At 45.9% G+C, this 10501-nt stretch overlaps 1 long non-coding RNA gene across 1 annotated transcript; it reads left to right on the top strand.

Annotated features, from left to right (window-relative positions):
* Positions 1–6727: 6727 nt before the first annotated feature.
* On the top strand, positions 6728–7850 carry LOC146856511 (uncharacterized). Its single transcript, XR_014980962.1, has 3 exons — positions 6728–6799; positions 7218–7367; positions 7819–7850. It is a non-coding gene; the product is annotated as an uncharacterized LOC146856511 (long non-coding RNA).
* The last annotated feature ends 2651 nt before the right edge of the window (positions 7851–10501 follow it).

Here is a 10501-nt window from a genome sequence, read left to right as displayed (position 1 = left end):
TGCATGACTGACTAGGATAAGTGCATGACTGACTAGGATGAGTGGTGGTGTGTGAGTGCATATGATAGTGTTGTATTGATCAGTGACTACATGTATGAATGGTTGTATGGATGAATGAGTGCATGTCTGTAGATCTAGGAATTAGTGAGTGTGTTTGTAGTAACTGGTATTGGTGTGTCGATGGTTTGGAAAATGGTAGTCTGTATTTTACAGGGGGTGTATCAAAGGTTATATTAGGGTGTGAGGAGGTGCATCAGATTGTCACATGGATGATGTCATCAGTGATGTCATTTGAGATGTCACCAGTGATGTCATCAGTGATGTCACTGACCATGTCATGAATGATGTAATATTTGACGTCATCAGCAGTGCATTGCGGGGGCGCGAGTTATAGTTAGCTCAACTAACTATAACGGTGGAATTTCTATGGTTTTGTATGAGTGAAATGTCCAACTAACTGTAACGTCCCTGAAACCTATGGTTTTTCAGTGAATTTCAAAGGTTTTTTAAATGCTAATTTGTAACTATAACGTCCCTGAAACGTGTTTTTTTCTGTGAATTTCAAAGGTTTTATAAATGCTAATTTCTAAATATTTTCTTCTTTAAACCTATAGTTTTTTTCAGTGATTTTAAATGATCACTTCATTGTCAACCTAGTGAAAACAGCCAATATCCCCAGTTTTCCAGCAATAGCTTCCACAACAAAAAATGTGTCACAAATGAAAACAACAACTAACGGTAATAATATACAGAGTAGACGTCCCCGTGCAAAAATTAACACAAAAGCACCAGATCCCGATCATCCATCAATAATAATAATGCACACAATACCAAGTGTAGCGGTGATGTGCTGGACAGACCTTACTATACAGGTCATAAACCTCTCCATCTGTGCATATACTGCTGGTGCTTGTAGTGTTGTGCACAATAGACGCAACCATGTTACCTCAGGCAGTGGGGAAGATCTCTGACATGTAGCTGTGTTGTACTCCCCCAGAAGCGGAAGCGCAGTGGGCTGATCAAATGTACACCACTCCAGCATAGGAGTATGAATAAATAAGCCAGGGCTCTGGGCATGGTTTACTTGTGGACTGTGAAGATCAATGAGTTTGCCAGAGCAGCGGGCCTCACCCTGCCACGTGGCTGCCGCCATGACCGCGGGTCTCCTCGACACAGGCTCCCTGCGAACCCAGCGGCACAGCACCGCAGACTTATATCTGTACAGACTACTGCCTTCGATCTACACTCCCAATTCAGATGACACTGGCGGGTGGAGAAATGTGTCCTTTTTCAGATCTATGGAGTACTATGATATTCCGCTGGGTCATTTTATCCTTCAAGTAGCTGTGATGCAAAAGATTCAGGAGTGGTGGGGCACTGGTGTTGGGGAACCTCTGTTGCATGACTGCTTGCGTCATCTCTTTCTTATTTCAGGTCTGTCGAAAGCGGTTACGTTACTTTACATGGCTCTGTTGGTGGGGCCGCATCCAGCACTCATACCCTATGGGTGCTTTGGGGGGCGGACCTAGGAACGCCTCTTATTCCTCTTGAAGGAACATTCTGGAATCTAGTTCTAAAGAATCTAGAAATGCCAGCTTCAAACGTATTCAGTTATTTGATTTACATCGGCCTATTTGACTACCTGACATATACACGCTATGTTTCGGTCGTGACCTCAGAAGGTCTCCGGTATGCCACTGAGGACACAGACTTTTTCTACATGGTCTGGCATTGCCCAGCCATATTATCGTATTTCTGCCGTTCTGCTTTTTCCTGGTCTCCTTTCTATCCATCTTTCTGTCTGATGCCCGTTGGAGCTTCCTTGAGAGCTATAGGGGAGACTGGCTTTGGATTACCTCCTCGGCCGTCACCTACCCATTGGTCTTTGGGCTGACTTTCCCTTTGTCTTTTATTCCATCATCCCCCTCCTCTCTCTACTTGTCACTCCTTCTCTCCCTCTAATGTGTCTCTTATATTTGTTGATGCAACATGTAATTGTTATCATTGTTGTGACATTGCCGACCTTATGTAAAGTGCTCTGATACCTACGGGTCTAGCCAGCGCTATATAAAACTGTTTAAATAAATAAAATAAATAAATACATTAAATAAAATAAATATCATATTGGAAAATGTTCCTCTAGATGGTTCAGGGGGCTATGGATACAGACTTTCATCTGAATCCTTCCTTATGCTTGCTCGGCCTCCAGTAACGATCGGCGGCTCTTAAGATTACTGATGGGTTTTGGATTTAGCCTTACTTCTTGCCCACAGGCAGATGACCAGGAGTTGGAAGTCGGTCCGGGCTCCAGGCGTCTACCGCTGGTGGTTAGAGTTGACAAAGTGGGCAGACTGTGAAAGTGAGGCGATTCGTCAGGAAGAGGCTTGGGGGCGGGAAAGTACTGATCTTGCTTGCTTGGAATACCATATTGATAGCTTGTCCACAAATGGGTCGTGAGGGCTGGGTGCTTGTGGATGGTAGCGATTGCAGGTGACGCAGACCAGTACGCAAGATACATTGCTCCCAGTGCGGCCCTCTCAGACCACGCATCATCGCAGGGTGCGTACACGCTGAGTGCTTCAGGTGCCACTAACTCAGTGCACCACAAGTCATCGCCACGTAGCCTTATTAAGGCAGAATTCAAAAGACATTGCTCCGAGTGCGGCCCCCCCAGACCACGCATCATCGCAGGGTACGTACACGCTGAGCGCCAAAGGTACTACTAACTCAGTGCACCGTAAGTCATCGCCACGTGGCCTTATTGAGGCAGAATTCAATAAACAAAAGACATTGGTCCGAGTGCGGCCCTCCCAGACCACGCATCATTGCAGGGTACGTGCACGCTGAGCGCCAAAGGTCCTACTATCTCAGTGCACCATAAGTCATCGCAAGGAAGAGTGAACAGTTTTATGTCAGCAGTGAGGCATACTATCACTCGAAAATCACCCAAAAATACTTATAATATAAAAAGAACAGAAGAATCGAAGTACATTAATGATTACAATCCGGTGATTTTGAAGATGTGGAATGTAAATATGGACATACAATATGTTGCAGATAACTCAATTGCTGTTTCTCGCTATGTCACGTCATATATTACCAAGTCTGAGAAGACAGAATTTAAAGAAATGTGGGAAGAAATTTCACAGAAGACACTTAACAAAAAATTGTACAGCTTCAGCTTGAAGATGCTTACACATCGAGAAATTGGATCCTACGAATGTTTGGATCGATACACATCTGCAAGTTTATATTCAAAGTCAAGAGGAATCATCTGGATAAGTCTAGGTCTTGCTGCAGCACAAAATCAATTTTTAATATAAATGATATAAAACAAGTTTATGATGATATAGAGTTACGTTTCTTTGCTAGTCAAGAGAAGTGCACAAAAAATAACAGTTTGATAAGTGTACGTGTGGAAGAAGAGATGGAAGATAATACTGATGTGAAGTTTGAAAAAGAAATAACACAGTTTAAAGTAGTTTCTGCTGAAAATCCCAACTATGCTTGTATTTATTCTCGCCGTACTCATTATAAAATTCGAACTAGGAATGTAGATGTGTTTTTAAAAAGTAAAAAGGATAACAATGATAAATAGAAAGAATTTCCTGCTTATCTGTTTCACCACAAGTCACCGCCACGTGGCCTTACTGAGGCAGAATTCATTAGACAAAAGACATTGCTACCAGTGCAGCCCGCTCGGGCGATGCATCATCGCAGGGTGCGCACACACTGGTTGCTTCGAGTGCCACTAACTCAGTGCACCACTTATCATCGCTGGCTGCACACACGCTGAATTGCCAATAACTGTGCAGCTCTACTGAACGCCACGTGGCTGTGGGCCCTCTCTGGCCTACACTGCGGTCAGCACGGCTCACAATTAAAATTGAGTGTTTATTAATTAATTACAGAGTCCAGTAGGCAACTAACTACAATATTTTCGAAACCTAAATAATATCCTTTTAGAATCCTTGCTTCAAGAACTTTTTTGATATCAATTATAGCTTTACTACAATAACGAAATTAAATTCATCTTGCAAGTCCTAAGGAACACTGAATTGCAGAGCTCACAGTTCCAATTCAGTCTTGATTCATGAATTTCAGAGTCCAGTAGGCAACTAACTATAACATCCCCGAAACCTACACATTTCGACAATGTATTCCATACATATTTCATCTTTTGTTACCTACACTGCGGTCAGCAGAGCTCACAATTTACATTGAGACATGATTTTTTAATTGCAGACAGAATTCTACTCTATGTCCTCGAACTTTGTCAAGAGGAAGTGAATAAAAACATTCCTCGATGTCTGTGCTGACTACTGCCTTCGATGTACACTAGCAATAGCAGGGCTCACAATTCACATCGAGTTGCGATTCTGTGGCTCGCCCGCACCACGCATCATCGCTGGCTGCGCAGACGCTAAATGCTTCTGATGCCCCTATCTCAGTGCAGCACAACTCATGCACCCTTTCTGATACAATATTTTGTGTATAATTTCACATCTGCTGTCCTACCTCAGTGTATCACAAGTCATGAACCCTTTACGATAGAATATTTTCTGTATGATTTCATATCTGGTACCCATACCTTAGTGCAGCACAAATCATTGACCCTTTATGATTGAATCTCTGTGTCTGATCCAATGATTACTGTTGTACTTGTTGCCAGCACCAACCATTCCAGGAGGGTTGGCTTACAATCACCCCACACGCATCCACCACAGACGTCACTGGACATGTGACCCTTGTAATAAAAAGGAGTCAAGCGCACGTGCCCGTACCCAGTTCCACTATCTATCTGTGTCCGTGTGTTCATTATATATGCAACATGCTGCCCCTAGGCCCTACCACATTACATAGTGCTCTGGACAGCGTATGCAACTATCTTACCTTTGACAGTGGGGGAAAACTTTAGTTATGTAACTTTGTCTCGGTCTTGTACAAGTACGAACGTAGAGACTGCATCATTAGAGTACTGCAAGCAGAGTGTATGCTGAATTTATAAGTGCGTGAGGATCGTCGCAGTGATTGTATAAGTACATACGTTGGCACAGCCTAACTCCGACAACGAGTTTGTCTCTAATTGGCTGCCCTACATGTGCCAAAAACTGAAACTTCAACTTTCCATGGCCCTGTATTGCTACAGCTGCAACACTCCACTGAATGTGCAATAAACATTCATATCCACACAGATGTCTCATGTCCACCATCTTTCTTGTGTGGAACTATGGATGAATATAGGGTCAGTAATTTCCCGTACCTTCCATGTTGGCCATATTGTTGGACTTGGCTCACAGAGTGCCACTTTGGCTTTTGCAACCCTGGTGACGGTAGCACTCCAACACGGACACCCGCATCCAGTGTTGTCAGATTTTTTTAAGCTTTCTAAAACCCAAAGCCAACCAAAAAGTAGCCCAATTTTGCTACTTTAGGGAAAGAGGGGCAGGGACAGCGTCAAGCAGGCGGTGAATGCATTGGAATTGATGTTGCAGCAGGATGCCAAGTAAATATTTGTCTAATAAAGCGCTTTAACATACTACTTTGCTGAAGCGCTGTATATATATTTATAATCTGGCAACTAGCACAAACCAAATTTTTACCACACAACCGGCAAAATATAGCCCAATTGTGCGTGATCTAGCCCAATCTGACAACACTGATGCCACAGCCACTCCCTCATGGCTGGTATACACCCACACCACACCTATCCAGCACAGGCGTCACAGGACAAAAAAAAAGACCGGGCGAACGTGCTCTACGCCATCTTAGAGTTGCTCACAACGCATGCACTGCGGCCAGCACAGTCACACCACCATGGTGATGGCCCGTCCCGTCGGTCCAGACAGTTGATGTTTTGTATGTTCTGCTGCACCGCAGTGTAGACCTGAGCCCAACAATGAGGGCCTACCTCCACGTGCGTGGCCTCACTTCTCACTGAGTTAGTAGCACCGCAAGCACTGAGGGGTTGTACAACCTGCGATGATGATAGGTGCACTGGTATGTCCTCTGCGATGGCGATATCAAGACTCAATTCCAAATGTGAGACCTATCAGGTTGCAGAACGGAGCTGCATGATGTGGAGGGTGCTGTGACCGCGAAAAATTGAGCAGTGAGGCCTTGGTACGCAGCGTCAGGCAGATACCTCTGGGCGGCGGGAGTGGATGGGGTACAGCAGCCTGAATGCAGAAAGACAGCAGAGCGATTTAGGCGTACGCACTTGTATATACTCTGCCACAGCATCAGATTTGTAACACGGGCACTGGTGCAATGCCTGAGGAGCCGGTGCCGAGTTCCAACTGTGGGCTGCTTTCTGGAGCAGTCTGGGGGGCAGATTTGGGCGGTGTTGCTGTTGTTTGGATACAGCCAGCTGCCCAGTGGGTCTCTGAATGGCCTTCCTGGAGGCAGATGGGCGTCATTACCTCTCGTTTTGCAACAGGCAGAGGTGTCACTTTCAATCTTTTGCAGGGCCGCCCATTAATGTATGCATACCTAGCAGGGCAGGGGACCTGAGCAGAAGTGGCCTCACTTGTTTTTAAGTCACCAGTGTAAACGAATCCGTGTATTTTTTTGTATCTCTCCCACCCCCTTTTTTAAATAAAATTTTGCCGAAGCAATGTTTTGAGGAAAGGCAATATGCAAATGTGGGCCACTTTTTTTTTTGCGTGCCCGGGCCGATTTTGAATTCTAATCCAACTCCACTCTGCCATTTCTAATTCTGTACTATATTTCAGATGTGGGATCTTGAGAGTTCTACTAGGTCACGGCACGTGGTTGGAGACAGAGCGGTGGCGTAAAGGTAAGCTGTGACGGTTTTGTACACAGTGTGGGCACTCAGTGTCTCTCCTCATCTCTTCTGTTCTCTCCCTCAAACTCTATCTCCCTCTTCCTCTTACACTGTTTGTCTCTTTCTCTCTCTCTTCCTCTCTCTCTGTTTCTCTCTCTCTCACTCTTCCTCTGTTTCTCTGTTCCTCTTTCTCACACTCTTTCTCTCTCACTCTTCCTCTCTCTCACTATTTCTCTCTCTCTCTTCGTCTTTCTCACTCTTTCTGTCTTCTTCTCACTTTCTTTCTTTTTCTCTCTCTCTTTCTCTCAATCTCACTGTTTCTCTCTTTCTCTCTGTCTTCTGCTCACTCTTTCTTTCTTTCTCTCTCTCTCTTCCTCTCTCCTTTGATGGATGCATGATGCACAATCTTATCTTGCTTTTTATCTAACAGGCTGTGAATCGCAAATCGATGTTCACCCCCCCCAACACCACCAAAGCTGAACGCGCAAAAAATCTGCGATGATGCGTGGCCATCCTGAACACATGACCAAGTTGCTTCGGCACGTGGTGGACCCCCTTCCACACATGCCGGTGGCGGAAGGTGAGCAGAGAGACTTCTTTCCGCAGCAGCGGGCAGTCACCTCTGGGCGGTGGGAGTGGATTCTCTCATTCTTTCTTTCTCTCTTCCTCTCTCTCCCTCTCTCTCACTCTTTCTCTCTCTCTTCCTCTCTCTCACTCTTTATCTCTCGCTCTTCCTGTCTCTCACACTGTTTCTCTCTTTCTATCTTACTTGTACCTTAATCTTTCTCTCTTTTTCTCTCACTCTTTCTCCTCCTCTCTCTCTCACTCTGTCTCTCTTTGTCTGTCTTCCTCTCTCTCACTCCTTCTCTCTTCCCCTCTCACTTTCTCTCTCTCTCTTCCTCACTCTCACTCTTTTTCTCTCACTTCCTCTCTCTTACACTGTTTCTCTCTTTCTCTCTTCCTTGAAACAGAGAATTACGCGTGTGCAATTGTATGTACTCTGCAATAACTAAATCTATACTATCTTTCAGATCACTAAACTTGAGGCTGCGCTATGTCCCGGCACGTGGTTGGAGTCACACCGGTGACACAAAGGTGAGCTACGAAGATTTTCTCCAGTGTCAACACTCCCTCTCCATCTCTTCCTTTCTCTCTCTCACACTTTCTCTGTCTCTTCTTCTCTCTCTCATTCTTTCTTTCTCTCTCCCTCTCTCTCCCTCTTTCTCTCTCTCCCCCTCTCTCACTTTCTCTCTCTCTCTTCCTCTCTCTCTCTTCCTCTCTCTCTTTATCCCTCTCTCTTCCTCTCTCTCTCACACTTTCTCTCTTTAGCTCTCTATCCCTCTCTCTCACACTGTTTCTCTCGTTATCTTCCTCTCTGTCTCACTCTTTCTCTCTTTGTCTGGCTTCCTCTCTCACTCTTTCTCTCTCTCTTCCTCTCTCTCACACTGATTCTCTCTTCCTCGTATCTCACTTTTTCTCTGTCTTCCTTTCTCTCACACTCTTTCTCTCTTCCTCTTTCCCACTCTTTCTCTCTCTTCCTTTCTCTCTCACTCTTTCTCTCTCTGTCTTCCTCTCTCTCACACTGTTTCTCTTTCTCTCTTCCTTGTATCTTACTCTTTCTCTCTTTCTCTCTCTTACTCTATCTCGCTTTCTCTGTCTGCCTCTCTCTCTCACTCTTTCTCTCTTTCTCTGTCTTCCTCTCTGTCTCTCACTCTTTCTCTCTTCTCTGTCTTCCTCTCTCTCTCTCACTCTCTCTTCCTCTCTCTCACACTTTCTCTCTCTCTTTCTCCTTTGCTGTACGCATGACGCATCATCTTATCTTTCTTTTTGTCTTTTGCAGGCTATGGACCAGCAATGACACGCCACAGCTGTACAAAGTTGTATTTGTTTTGTTTTGTTTTAATAAAATGTTTTATATGTATTTCTATACATGACTAAGATTCTTATTTCTCCAACCTCACAAGCATCTTTTTATTAATAGTTCGTAGAGGGACACTTCCGGGCCCAAGAAGGCTGTTGGGGGGTATGCTGGTGATGTGGGAAGAGGGTGTGTTACCTGCTAATGTGGGGAGATGCAGCGTGAAAGGGGTAACTCTCACAGAAAGAGCTCCGATATGTTTTCAGAAATGCCTCGGACAGATGCCAGCTGATGGACTCAATCACAAAATGGCTTTTCAATGCTCATATAGTGTGACTTATGAACAGTTCATACCCAAGCTCGCAGAGGGACAACTGCGGCCCGTTCGCTCCACTCACAGACGCAGAACAACGAGCCGTCCGCTCCCAAAGGAACAGCAGTGTAGTAGCTCGCAGAGGTAGAGGCACAGCAGCGTACTAGCTCGCAAAGGTAGACAGCTGCGAGCCGACGGACTGGCTTCTAAAGGCATAGCTGCGAAGTGGTGATGTTGGGCACAGGGAGCGTGAAAGGGTTATCTTCCAACTGGTGTCCTGGAGTGGAAGTCGTGCTGCCTGGCGCTCACCTGTTTCTCCTTTATTGTTAATAAATCTTAAACTTTCACTGCGTCCAAATCATCATTACATAGAGCTCCGCTATATTAAATTGCCCCCGGAACCTTTCTATTATATTTTCACTTGTTACGAGGCTGATAACAGTTCCTGGTTTGAAGTGTTAGCAGCCAATCAGAGGACACTTCCTGCTTTGAAGTGTTAGCAGCCAATCAGAGGCAAGCTCATGCTCGGGAGTTAGGCACCGACCAGATATATATATTTTTTTCCTTTAATATCTAAAAAACTACTGAACGGATTTACACCATTTCTACAAAACTGCGCTTTCCGGACCAAGACCTTTCTCCCTGCCAAATTTGACGTAATTCCGTTCAGCAGTTTGACCTGTAGCCATGTCTAAAGTTTCCTATGGAAAATGCATTGAGAAAACACGTTTTGACACCCCTCTATTTTCTCAGCCCCCCCTTGACCAATCACCCCTAAACTTTCAAGATAGGAGCTGGAAAAAAAGGCCGTCAACAAACAACTGACCAGCTTCCTCGAGGAAAACAGCATCCTGGACCCGTTCCAGTCCGGGTTCCGCAGCAACGACAGCACCGAAACTGCCCTCATGGCCGCCACCGATGACATCAGGACCCTGTTTGACAACGGAGAAACTGCGGCCCTCATACTCCTGGACCTGTCAGCCGCCTTCGACACGGTCTGCCACCGCACACTACGAACACGCCTCTACGACGCCGGAATCCAAGAGAAGGCCCTGGACTTGACCTCCTCCTTCCTCTCCGGCAGAACACAGAGCGTCCGCCTCCCCATTCTGCTCCGAAGCCACGGGGATCATCTGCAGCGTAACCCAAGGCTCATCCCACAGCCCAACGTTGTTCAACGTCTACATGACACCGCTCGCCCACGTCGCACGACGGTACGCCCTCAACATCATCTCCTACGCCGACAACACCCAGCTGATCCTCTCCCTCACCAAGGACCCCCACACCGCCAAAACCAACCTCCACAAAGGAATGAAGGCCATCGCCGACTGGATGATGAACAGCCGACTGAAGCTGAACTCGGACAAGAAGGAGGTCCTCTTCCTCGGATCCACCCCTTCGGCCTGGGAGGACTTCTGGTGGCCGACTGCACTAGGAACACCCCCAACACCCACCAACCATGCACGCAACCTAGGGGTCATCCTTGACTCTACCCTCTCCATGACGAAGCAGGTCAACGCCGTCTCCTCCTCCTGTTTCAACA

This window comes from Triturus cristatus, chromosome 4_1 (assembly GCF_964204655.1).
Source record: "Triturus cristatus chromosome 4_1, aTriCri1.1, whole genome shotgun sequence".
In the NCBI taxonomy this organism is placed as follows: Eukaryota; Metazoa; Chordata; class Amphibia; order Caudata; family Salamandridae; genus Triturus; species Triturus cristatus.
Note: the sequence above shows the minus strand (reverse complement) of the source record. Positions and strands in the feature narration are given on the sequence as shown.